Genomic DNA, 13,406 nt, shown 5'->3' on the forward strand with positions numbered 1-13,406 from the left:
ATGGAGGGAGCTATGGTCACTGCCTGACTGAGTGGCCTGGGGTCAATGCCCCTTAACTGGTCCTCATTATTACAGGGTAGCATGTCTGAGGAAAGGGATGAAAAGACTCAGCACAGGCTTGGCCATCTTCTCTTTCCTTTGCTCAAAGGATCTTGTAATTGGCACAAAGACCAGGAGCAAGAAGAGTCCAGGTTACACAGGTTCTTAGCGAAAACTAGCTGGGCCATCCTGAAGACCTTCTCTTTCTGTCCCAGCACTGTAGGAAGAGTCCTGGGCTTGGAGCCACCTGCAGTTGTCGTGTTTCACGGTGTGTCTAGAACAGGGTATCCTACCTCATTTGTCTCAGTTCCCCCATTTAAAAAAAGCAACTAAGAAAGCCAGCCCTATGAATCTAGAGATGGCTAAGATCCATAGATTACAGTGCAGACAGCCTTTTTGGTTGCCGTTTTGTGTTGTGAGCATACTAGAGGCCTATGGTGACCTCCTCACATCCTGAAGGTCCCCTTCCCTTCCTTTCTGCCTTTCATGTGTGCCCAGCTCCTACCCCCTTTCCACCACACTTGCCAACACTTCTTACAGAAATAAAAGTCACGCTAATAAGCAATTAGTGAGGTCATTGTCACACAGAGAGCAGCCAAGGTGCTCTGAGAGGGACAGTAGCTCATAATGCTTAATTTTATTTCCAGCAAGGTATTGACCACCTCATTATTGGCAAACCCAGGCCCACAGACTCCATCTGTCTCCCACTGACGTCCACTGCCGATTTGCTGGCAGCACTTCAAGGGGCTCGACTGATTTGAAAACACAAAGCTCCCGAAACCAGAGCTTAATTTTCCTAACAGGTGATAACTGTGCTTAACTCTAATTTGGCATGAAAAGACTCTGATGGCTTCAGAGAGAGCTGGGCGTTGTTAGCGTGAATTACAGCTCATGGGCCTCGGGGTTCAACACCTATAGAAGCTTCAAAAGCTGTAGAAGGACTGGATGCTGTCAGGTCTCCGTGGAGCGGCAGGCAGTGTGCAGAACACAGATACCAGAAACATTCTGTTGGGGAAAGAACCTGAGACATCCGTAGACTGCTCAAAGCTAAAGGCTGAGCTGCCCTTTTAAATATAAACCGATTCCAGGTATTTCACGTGCCCTACAACCCACCAGGTTTAAAATATACAATTTGGTGTCCTTGTAGCAAATTTACCACAAATCAGCTTTTGGAATATTTCCATCACCCCGATAAAATACTTTGTGCTCCAGTACCACACACACACACACACAGACACACACACACATATATACACACACAAATACACACACACATACGCACGCACATACACACCACACATACCACACACACACACACACATACATACATACACATATATATACACACACACATACACACACAAATACATACACACACATATACATACATATACACACATACATACACACACATATACATACACGCATACACACACACACACACACACACACACACACACACACACACTCCCAGGCAACTGCTCAGCTACTTATACCTTTCCTTGACATTTCACTGAAGCAGCGGTTTGCACGTCCCTGTTGCCTGGCTGTTCTTTCACTCAGTAGAACGTTTTGAGGTTCATGGTGTGGCAGCATGTGTAAGAGCTCTTTTGTTTTATTGCAAAATAGCACCCCATCGCACAAATACACCCCAATGTGTTCTAACGCCAATTGATAGGCACTTAAGTCATTTCCCATTTGGCTCTTGTAACTCACAGAGCGAAGAGCATTGGTACACGGGTCTTTAGACGTTTGCAGTACTCTCAGGTAGACCTAAGGGTGAAGTGTGCTGCTGGTATAGTTGATTTGTATTTCACTTAAAACAAGTGTCTCCAGATCTTGACGCTTCCGCCGGTGCTCATTCGATTTTTGCTCCCCCCACAGCAAGTGCCTGTGGTTCAGAGATGAGAAGCATGCCTGTTCACACCTCTCTACATAGCCCAGGATGAGAAACACAAACATGAGTTGCTCCTCTCTCGCCTGACTGCACTCATCCTGCAAGAGAAGTGAAGGCTTTGAGCCACAAAGTACGCCTGCCAGGAAAGAAAGAAAGAAAGAAAGAAAGAAAGAAAGAAAGAAAGAAAGAAAGAAAGAAAGGAAGGAGGGAGGGAGGGAGGGAGGGAGGGAGGGAGGGAGGGAGGGAGGGAGGGAGGGAGGGAAGGAAGGAAGGAAGGAAGGAAGGAAGGAAGGAAGGAAGGAAGGAAGGAAGGAAGGAAGCCTTTAAAAAAAACCTTTCTTCTTTCTAGGTTATATGGCTCAGAAGAAAGAAAACGCTACCCAGTTATAGAAAAAGCAGGACATATTGTCGCTCCCAAAGGTTGCCTTGGGTTATGGATCACCATCTAAACACTATTTTTAATGTCCTGAGGAAGGTTAACTATTACATACTTAGGATTTAATTGATGACAGAGCTTGGATGCCTACCAAGGGCTGAGCACCGAAAGTTGGGTGTAAGCAAGAAGTTCACCTGTGTAGCTCGTCCAGTGGATGACCCGCCTATTTCTTGCAACTATGTTGCAAGTTTTGGTGCAGAAGAAAAAGATTTTAGGTCTCTTTTTTCTCCCATCAATCCTGTTGCCTAAGCTTGGGATAGAGCAGAAACAGAAAGGGAAACTTGAACTTGGGTCTGCCCACTATTTATAGTTCCCCTAGTTATAGACAATAGATAGATCCCGGTGCACTGAACCTGCAAAACAAAATCCTGAAGTTACATCCAAAATCCTCGCACATCAGGGAAGGGCTGAGGAGGAAGTTCCATGAGGTTATGCTCCTCCTATGTCCCTATACTTGAAAAAGAATGGAACTAACGTCCATTCTACACCATCCCCACAGGGCAACCACAGAGATATGACCGCTATCCCCACCTAAGAATTGTGAAATGTACGGGCCAGAGCTGTGAAGTCCAAGATCTAATCTAAGATGTGTGGCATGCCAGCAATAATTGGTGCTGGCCAGAGCTCCGCCCACCATGGTGCTGTGAAAAAGTGGGCTAGCCAGTGGTGCCGATAAATGTCTAACATACAGTTCAGAGTGTTTGAGGGAGGGGAGCGTAAAATTTGTGTGTAGCTGTACAAGTATACAAGTTCCATATATTTCGCTATTATAAAAGATTGATAGAATGTAACTTGCAAATAATAATGAAATATGCAGTGTGGTTTACTGTCAATGCCATAGAGCTAATTGATTCCCCTGGAGTGACTTCATTGATCAGTGCTGAACTCATATCCTTAGCAAATCTATGGTTACAACTGACAAATGACTATAGATTGCTCTGACGTCAATATTTCTTTTCCAATACAAAGAAAAGGGACTTTTCCTTTAGGTTAAAACAACAACAGGACAACAGACATATCAAAAACTCCCTGTTCATTGCAGAATAAGCAAATCTTCATTGAATTAGTGAAAAGTTTGAACACTAGTAAACTGTCTTTTCAATTTTAGTGATATTTGTCGCTATGGCTAGAGACATGACACATTTGAAAACTGACTTCATTAACGGTTCCTCCACTATTCTCTTGGTGTTAAGCAAACCAAACCCTGATTTGGAGCATGTGCGCTTCTGTGGTGTAAGTTGTCCACCCTGACCCACATCAAGATACTAACTTGGTATCTCTAAATACGGAATTGTGAGGGGCAACACCAGAGCAAGGATCCATCTCTAAGAAACGAGATGCAAATGCCATCTAGAGGATGCATAATTCCTAGAATGTCTAGTTATCCATGTACTTTGTGTATTTATCACCTTTGCTTTCACCATAATTTAATTATATTTTTTCTTTATTTCCATCTTCATTAAATTGGGTATTTCTTATTTACATTTCAAATGTTATTCCCTTTCCCGGTTTCCAGGCCAACATCCCCCTAGCCCCTCCACCTCCCCTTCTATATGGGTGTTCCCCTCCTCACCCTCCCCCCATTATCACCCTTCCCCCAAGAATTCTGTTCCTGGGGGTTCAGCCTTGGCAGGACCAAGGGCTTCCCCTTCCACTGGTGCCCTTACTAGGCTATTCATTGCTACCTATGCAATTGGAGCCCAGGGTCAGTCCATGTATAGTCTTTGGGTAGTGGCTTAGTCCCTGGAAGCTCTGGTTGGTTGACATTATTGTTCATATGGGGTCTCAAGCCCCTTCAGCTCTTTTAGTCCTTTCTCTGATTCCTTCAACAGGGGTCCCATTCTCAGTTCAGTGGTTTGCTGATGGCATTCACCTATGTATTTGCCATATTCTGGCTCTGTCTCTCAGGAGAGATCTACATCGATTTCCTGTCAGCCTGCACTTCTTTGCTTCATGCATCTTACCTAGTTTGGTGGCTGTATATGTATGGGCCACATGTGGGGCAGGCTCTGAATGGGTGTTCCTTCAGTCTCTGTTTTAATCTTTGCCTCTCTATTCCCTGCCAAGGGTATTCTTATTCCCCTTTTAAAGAGGGAGTGAAGCATCCGCATTTTGGTCATCCTTCTTGAGTTTCATGTGCTCTATGCATCTAGGGTAATTCAAGCATTTGGGCTAATAGCCACTTAGCAATGAGTGCATACCATGTGTGTTTTTCTGTGATTGGGTTACCTCACTCGGGATGATATTTTCCAGTTTCATCCATTTGCCTATGAATTTCATAAAGTCATTGTTTTTGATAGCTGAGTAATATTCCATTGTGTATATGTACCACATTTTCTGTATCCATTCCTCTGTTGAAGGGCATCTGGGTTCTTTCTAGCTTCTGGCTATTATAAATAAGGCTACTATGAACATAGTGGCGCATGTGTCTTTGTTATATGTTGGGGCATCTTTTGGGTATATGCCCAAGAGAGGTATAGCTGGGTCCTCAGGTAGTGCAATAAAAATATGGAACGCTTCACAAATTTGCGTGTCATCCTTGTTCAGGGACCATGCTAATCTTCTCTGTATCGTTCCAACTTTAGTATATGTGCTGCCGAGCACATATACAACTCAGCTCCGCTGTGTGGGGATGAGCCAGCTTCCACACACAAGTGCCATCTCTGGGGTAACTAGCAGGTGGCCCCATGCTTGCCTTCTTGCTTTCCATGTAGACATGACCTAAAGTATCTCTTTGGTGACTGGTTCTCTGTCATGCCCTGAGGACTTTACCCAGACATTGCAAGTTACTACTTTGAAGTTTGAGCTACAGGAGTCCCCATTCTCAAACCATATGAATTCTTATCAACAGCTTGATAATGAGGCTCTGAAGAAGCAAACACAGCATCAGTAAAGGCTGCTCTGCCATTTTTATGCTCTTCTGATTGTGCCGGGGAAGGTGGCACATGCCACCCCTGGCTCTCTGGTTCCTCTGGAATCCTATACACTATATACTCCAGGTGAGACAGGACATCCCCAGAAGAGGTAAAATAACAAGGCCGAGTAAGTGGGTATGCTATACAAGACCAAGCTGAGAAAAAGGTAGTGTCGGAAATTTTGCTTTTAAATGAGGAGAATGGTTGCTCGAAAGTCATGAATTCTGTGGGCAGATTTGGGAAAGAAAATACAAGAGTGTGCTTCAGAGTCTCAGAGAAGGCTATGGTCACTAAGAGAGAGCATTTCTTGGTTTGCCCTCATCCTAGCAATTGTCATTTCCTGCCTTGGGCTGTCATAGTTGTCTCAAGACTTCCTTTATTATCTGTCTCATTGCCTTTCTGTTGCTGTAACAAAATACCTGAGGCCACACAATTTGCAAAGGCGAGTTTACTGAGCTCACAGGTATAAAAGCTATTAAGTCCAAGAGCATGCTAGATCTAGTGAGAAGGTTCTTGCTACCTCAGAGAATCATCAGAGATCACATGGCAAGATGGAGCAAATGGACTGGGTCTCTTCTCTCTCTCTCTCTCTCTCTCTCTCTCTCTCTCTCTCTCTCTCTCTTTCTCTCTCTCTCTCTCTCTCCTTATAAAGCTACTAATCCCATCATGCAGTCTCATGGTCATTGCCTCGGTCATAACTAATTATATCCCAAAGGCTCTACCTTCAAATACATAATCATATAAATCTAGGGGTCAACATTCCAGCACCTAAACATTGGTGCACATATTCACACAATACAGTTCCCTAATGAACATCTATCTGTTCTTCAGAAAGCAGCCACATGGACCCTATGGATACATGATTGACATTCTGTGCCTTGGTCTAGACGCTGCATGGATTGATGGATTCCTTCCAACACTATCTGGGTACCTGGTGCTGTCATCTTTCCTGTGGTCTCCCCAGGGTGCCTCATCAACTTCCAATGTGCCCTCACGTTCCTGGTCATTCTGCTGTCTACTCTGTGGACAGTGTTCCTTCTGCTTCACTTCAGAGGAGATGTCTGTCTTTGTTCTGATCACTGCTGCAAACTAGGCACTAGCAATTCCTGCCTCCCAATACAAACTAAAGAGGGCAAACGGTTTTGAATTAGCTTTGATAAAGAGGGCAAGCCTAACTTATTTATTGAGAACTTACTCTACTCCAAGCATTTTGCATTCATTATCTCATTTAATGCCAATAGTGTTCTTAAAGATATAGCAAAGGCTGAACACTCCGGGTGCCAAATGGTGCTATTAAAAAGCCCCAGAGAGCACAAATGAGGGGACGTATTATAATGATCAGCCTCAACTCTGCCTTTCCAGGTCTGATTGCCTTTTGATGAATGCTTTGAAAACTAGGGTTACCAGACGCATGATAAGATAGATCTCCTTGCAAAGCTTGTCAAAACCAGCGTGGGAATGGAACTGACTCAAAGAAAGACATACAAATGCGTTGCCTCTCTAAGCTTCTTTCTCTCCGGAGAGAGAAAAGCATCAACAAGTAACGCTGTGAATAAGAAAAATTGAGACAAGTGGCTGATGCACACTATTAAGACAGTGCAAACTGTGTTTCAAAGGTCAATGTGTTCCTTACCTTTTGTTTCAGGGACCCACTTTAAACCCATGCCTCCTCCTTTGGACTGTATGACATTGGGCAGAATTGTATTAAAGCTCTTCTCTAACACTTCATTTTAGTCATCTACTGTCCCTGTGAGTGAGTCCCCATTGTCAGAGCTGGGAACATGGAGACGCATTAAATGTCATCTCTTCACCGAAAGATAAGGGCAGATGACTTAAGCTCTCTCAACACTCAGTGGCTGAGAGGCTAAAAGAAGATGGGTCTGGAACAAGAAAGCGTGTCTTAAATGCTAATCCATGGATCCTGTAGAAACTGTGGCGAGACTCAGACTGTGACTCCTACTCGTTTCCCTGCTTCTGGAAAGACAATGGGAAGGCTAGATGCACCTCAGCTAGACCAGTTCTTCACAATGGCTGCCGTAAAGGCGTGAAGTTCCAGCTAAGGAGAGAGAATGGAGCCCAGAGTGCCAGGGTCCAGACTGTAAAGGGCCTGTGCTCTGTGGTCAGATGTTCCCCCACGAAGTGGAAATGCAGTGAGACTCCTGAGTACCTCATGTTGGATGGATCTGAATGAGATGTGAGTGAGAAGTGAGGCAAGGAGTCATATGAAGGGGAGAGGGCCCCCCCCCGTGCATGCCAGAGACTCCCAAGGAGAGGAGGGAAACTGAGGCGAGCAGCTGCTGTTGGAGCTTCTCGTTTCCCTCCCCAGCTTTGATCTTCTTTACTTCAGACTCTGTGGAATTAGAAAGTGTTGTTTTGAGGGCCAAAGGAAAATCTGTGCTCTCGGTAGCTTTCTCTGGAAGTTTCTCTTCTGTCAGCATCTCCCAGCACTCATATACAGGACTCAGTCATGTCCTTTTTCTTGGGGGTGGGGGCACTTAATCGGATAGTCTCAGCAGTCACAAATCAAAATTTAGGGGTTCTTTTAAAAGCTTTGTTTTGAAGGCACATACTGTTTTTTCCATATTTTCTACCATGCACATGACAATTGTGGGGCATGATCTAGAGAGTAACTTCTACTCTGAACATATCTGTGTGCCTATGGAAAGATAGCCTACAGCTGTGACTGTGTGCTCTTGTGCACACTGATGGTCCATTTGCCACTGATGGTCAAGAGAGAGAGAGAAGAGAGAAGAGGAAGCATTCCTGAGCACAGGCCATAGGCTTCTCTTTGTCTTTGGTTCATTTCTCCTTTTGCTGAGTCAAAAATTTAACAAGAAAAGGAAAAGGAAGTGGGAAAAGAATTTATGGAGTTTCTCAAAACCTGCCATGAAGGATTCAGCAGTCCTTCCTAATTTCCTAGGTTAGTTTTTTTTTTTCCTTGTCTTTCTTTCACACCCTGGCACTTAAGGTGAGGGATGTTTACATAAAAGACACAAAGAGGCTTGGTTAGAAGGGACCCTGGAATACATCAGGCAGCCTTCTCTCTCCCAGTGTCTGGTTTAGTTAGCAGTTCATTTCCCTTCTCATTTGTAAGGTCAGACCTAAGACTCTAAGTCTCTCTCTCTCTCTCTCTCTCTCTCTCTCTCTCTCTCTCTCTCTCTCTCTCTCATACACACACACACACACACACACACACACACACACACACACACACACACACCCTTTGCACCCCTGGACTCTGAGAATCAATCTTTCAGGGCCTGACTCTAGGAAGGGAAGAGTTAAGTTCAGACACCTCTTCTGCTTTCTCCCTGCACCCAGAAGCAGAGTTTCTCTAGTCTAAAATATTTTAAACCTACTCTTTGCCTTAGCAAATAGGAATTAGGAGAGGTTCCTGTCCGTGTCTGTTTATTTTCTCTTGGACAAACATTTTCTCCGCTGCTATTCTATATGAGAAGATAGCAAGAGGCCCTAATACTGGGAACCCCAGAGGTTAGGGTGGAAGATACATTTATAAAGGATGACATATACAGATGAAAATCACTAAGAATGAGTGAGGCCTGACTCATTTCACCAGAGAACACGGGATCCCTGAGTTAGGGGAGCTAGAGAAAGCACATTTGTAAGCCCAGAGAAAGAGCTACCTCCTGACCACAGGTCAACACTTAATGCAGGCTTCCTTGTTTCTAACCCATCTCATTTTATATCCTCAGTAAGTGAGTGTGGAAAAAGCTTAAGTAGCCTAACCGTACTTCTTTCTGTGGGAAGATGACATCTAATACATTTCATTGGTACCACAATAAATATTTATTGTTTAAGGCCCTAGGCTGAGAGTTTGTTAGGGCCCCATGAATGAGCTCAGACAGGACGTAATCCAATATTCAGCTTAGTCACTAGTCAGGAAACATTTAGCTGGAGGAGGGCACGGGGATTGCTTCCCACTTCACTTCAGCTAAGAAATATCTTCAGACTTAGAGGCTGCTGTCCACCCTTGACTCTGAGACAGAGAGAGAAGGGTCAGATCAGGGATAGGGGTAGGACCTTGGGAATTGTGACAGTCATCACTACAAAGAGCAAATACCACCCCCAGCTGACAGACTACGCTCTGCAAATTCACCTGTAGAAAAGGTTACTAGAGAAGCTAGAGGACCAAGAAGACTCTGGAGAATTTGAGGTAAGGAGAGGGAGGAAAGGAAAAATGGATTCAAAGCCAGAGAAGATGTCAAAGAATACTTCCATTCACTGTGTTTGGAGCCACCAAGAGGCTCCAATTCCCTAGCATGTGGGTTGTAAAATGACTCTAAAGAGGTCAAATAATGATTGGGAAATTAGTAGGGGATCTTTGAATAGAAAGAGATTGGTGTCAAGATAAACAAAGGAGCCTTTTAGTCTGAATTTAGAGTCAAGGAAGCTTTGGTAAGCTGGGGAGTCTTGAACTAACAAACACTGCTAATTTCTTAGCAAATTACTTTACATACCCCTCTTAGCACAGGTTATTGAGACTTTTCCCACCTCATTCAGCTGCTTATGAATCGGGATTCTTACTCTCATATGTTTAAAGCAGGGTCAGGAGCATGGCTTCATGTGGACACGATTGACATCTATATTAACATATTATCATATATGACATAATTAGCCCCATTCCCTGTTTTTGTTTCCTTGGTTGTTTGTTTGAGACAGAGCCTCTCTATGTATCTGGTTGTCCTAGAGCTCGCTATACAGACTAAGTTGGTGTCAGACTCACAGAGATCTACCTGCCTCTGCCTCCTGAGTGCTTAGATTAGAGGCGTGTGCCCCCTACACCTGGCCCATCTCCTAGCTTTATAGGTAAGGTAACAGACACAGAATTCTGGAACTAGTTAACTGAGATGACAAAGGTCAGTAGAACAGTTAGGGCTCTGGTCTGTGTCACACAACTATTCTCTCACTCCCTTTTAGCTGCCTGTCCCTGGAATCATAATCCAACAGTAATCAGCACAGATGGGCAGTGCTGGACCACTGATTAATACCCCCAGACTTGAAGCTGCAAAATAGAAAGAAATTTAGCTTATAGCAACATAATTTGTTCACACTTTCTGTTCTAGCTCTATTCCTAGGCAGAGAAGAAACTACTCCCATCTCTGTGGACTGTGATTTCCTAGAGGTCCTAAAACAACACTCAGATGTCTACTTCTCCACATCACCACCACCACCCAATCCTTTGGATGCTTAGGGTTTGGGCTCCATGCACATGTATCTAACTACAGGCCTTGAGTGATTAGAACCCTGAGTCTTGGTTTCTACTTCTACAAATAGGGACTAGATTAGCATCGGCTCTGCAGGCTTGTAAGGATGTCATCAGCCCCACAAAGGGCAGGATCTGTAGGAGGATATGTGTTTACTGCCTGGTAATATGATTCCCTTCCCAGAATGTACTTCCCAATGGATGAATCTTCAAGATGTGGATGGATACAGATATAAATGCATAAATAGTTAAAGATACATAGTTAGAAAGAGAAGATGATGAGGATAGAGAAGGTGGTGGTGGTGGAGGTGGTGGAGGTGGTGGTGGTGGTGGTGGTGGTGGTCGTGGTGGTGGTGGCACTGGTAGCATGTACACAATGACAGAGACACTGATCATTAGGGACTGGCTCACAAGTTTGTGGAAGCTGGCAAGTTTGTCTTGAACTTGGAGATTAGGGTAACCATTGATACTGTCATCTTGAACCCAAATCCCTCAGGGGATCAAGTTGGTGGCTATGAGCTTTTTATGTGACAGTTTTGTTGAAGAATTCCTTCTTTAGCATGTCAATCAGCTTTCTGTCACTGTAGCAAAGACACTGAGATCAACTTACCAAGATGAATGGCTTATTGGGGCTCATGGTTTTAGAAGAACCAGTCACCAATCATCTGGTCCTACTGCTTGGACCTGTGACAGGCCAGTACATCATGGCAGGAACACCCAACAAAAAAAGGTCCATTCACCATCTGGGGACTTGGAATCAGAAAGAAACAGGAAGGAGTTGGGGTCAAAATATGCTCCTTTAAAGGCAACTCCCAATGACCTAGTTTCCTTCCACTAGGTCCCACCTCCTAAGGTTTCCCTACCTCCCAGTAGTATCACAGGCTGGTACTGAGGCCTTTAGCACTTGAATCATTGTGGATCCACAACATGGTGCTCAGGAAAATTGTCTTTGCTCTTGGGATCTTCAGCTTATAGCTTTAAAAGACCCTAAGAGCACAGATGGGTCACAATATGTGAATAACCTGCTGGATTCAGAGACCACTGAGGGGTTGGAAATGTTCATTGCAATGAAGAAACACCTTCACAGAAGCATCTAGACACAGTAGCATCTAGAAAACGTCTGAGTTAAGTTGTCACATAATATTAGCCATCACATCACAGAACTAGGAAATGGTTAAACGGAAGAGGGGGAAAAAAAGCAAAGTCTTTCACTGTGGTCAGTTCATCATCAAGAATATTTTCTCCTCATGCTTCTCTGCAAAGACCACCAACTATATTTTCATGGTCCGGTCCACTAATAGAAAAATGTGACACAGTAGGGAGTGGATGGTAGGGCTTCATGAACTTGAGAGAATGCACTGTATGACTATATTTGATGGGGCTGGAGAGATAGCTTGGCAGTTAAGGGTGGACTGACATTTCAGAGGACTCAAGTTCAGGTCCTAACACTCAATCAGGCAGCTCACATTTGTAACTCCAGCTCCAAAGGACCCAATACTTCTGGCCTCTATAACACATCAGTGCAGGTATTTCATATAGAGAGAGACACATATATACACATAATTTAAAATAAGATACATATTTAAAAACATAAAGCAGTGTACTTGAATTCAAACAAATACACAGGGGAAGAATGATGGAAGTGGGCTATGTGTCTCTTCACTTTTGGGGGCTGGACAATGAAGGCGTGTGGGCAGGTGAGGCACCTGGGGCCTGGTGAATGACATCCCAAAGCCTCAGATTAGAATGAATGCTCAAGAGAACACCAATAACTTTCTATGCTTAGATGGAGCTGTGCATAGAAGTTTGTACTTGAAAGAGTTCGCACATACCTGTTACTTCCTAGAGACCCAGTGGAAAGGACAAAAGGAGCATCTAGCACTTAGAGACGTTTCTAGCAATTACCATGGTGACTCTTTCAAGGGACCTGGAAGCATGGGCACTGGGTTTCATAAGGATCACCCTCGCATCTCATATACAAGCGCTGGAGGTTAGAGAGCCAGGCTGATGTGGTGTCTACTAGGCCCTGCTGAAAACCTGGTGGGACTTGAACTCACAGGTACGGAAGATATAGATGGTTATGAAATGGGCTCTAGAAGATCCTAACCAACTGGGCTTGTGAACTGATGAGACCCCTGGGTTACTCGAGTGTAGTGTCCACTCATAAGTCCCTGCAGTGTAAGCCCCATGTGAAGTGGATGGACTCCCACGTGTCTCCACATCCTGGAACTTCCCTCTCTGTACAATCCCTACCCTTCAGGAGTTAGCAGAGCAACTGATACACACGGTGCTCAGCACAACACATGTGACACCCCCAAGCGTGGGGAACGGTTTCTACACACAACATGTAATCATCTCAATTCTCCAGCAACTCTAGCTTTGCCTGTAGCCGTGCCCTACTTTTAGTTCTGATCTGGCCACTTAGAGGAAGCATTCAACCTTGAAGGTTGAAGGCTCAGTCCAGTCCCAAAGACTGCCTCACTTCACGACCTAGTACCAAGCTTCAGGTCGTGACCAACTATAAATTGGGGTTCCCATGATGCCTCCTCTGGGTTCAATTCACCTACTACAACAGCTCACAGAACTCAGGGAAGCACCGTACATACAAGCGCCCATTTATTGCAAAGGATATATTCAAGGCTACAAACATGGAGTCAGATAAAGGCATATGCAGGGTCAGATAGGGAATAAATATTCTCGTGCACAGCAACTCCCACTTTGTGGAGTTGGGACATGCTACCCATTAGGCACCTGGGTATGTCCTATTTACCAACCTGAACACTCTGAACTGTATCATTAATTTTTGTGGAAATATCATTTCTAAAGCATAACGGACTGAACGGTGTCCGTTTTTAATCAGTTGAGTTTTCGGGCCCTTTTCTTCCCAGGTTGAGA

General features: G+C 44.4%; 1 protein-coding gene and 1 non-coding gene across 4 annotated transcripts in view; one reads left to right on the plus strand and one right to left on the minus strand.

Moving 5' to 3' along the window:
- Positions 1 to 13,406, plus strand: part of Clnk (cytokine-dependent hematopoietic cell linker) — a 181,587-nt gene that overhangs the window by 54,405 nt on the left and 113,776 nt on the right. The gene's annotated exons all lie outside the window — the stretch shown is intronic.
- On the minus strand, positions 4,875 to 4,976 carry LOC120096873 (U6 spliceosomal RNA). Its single transcript, XR_015637775.1, has one exon. It is a non-coding gene; the product is annotated as a U6 spliceosomal RNA (small nuclear RNA).

This window comes from Rattus norvegicus, chromosome 14 (assembly GCF_021556685.1).
Source record: "Rattus norvegicus strain SHRSP/BbbUtx chromosome 14, alternate assembly SHRSP_T2T, whole genome shotgun sequence".
Classification (NCBI taxonomy): Eukaryota; Metazoa; Chordata; class Mammalia; order Rodentia; family Muridae; genus Rattus; species Rattus norvegicus.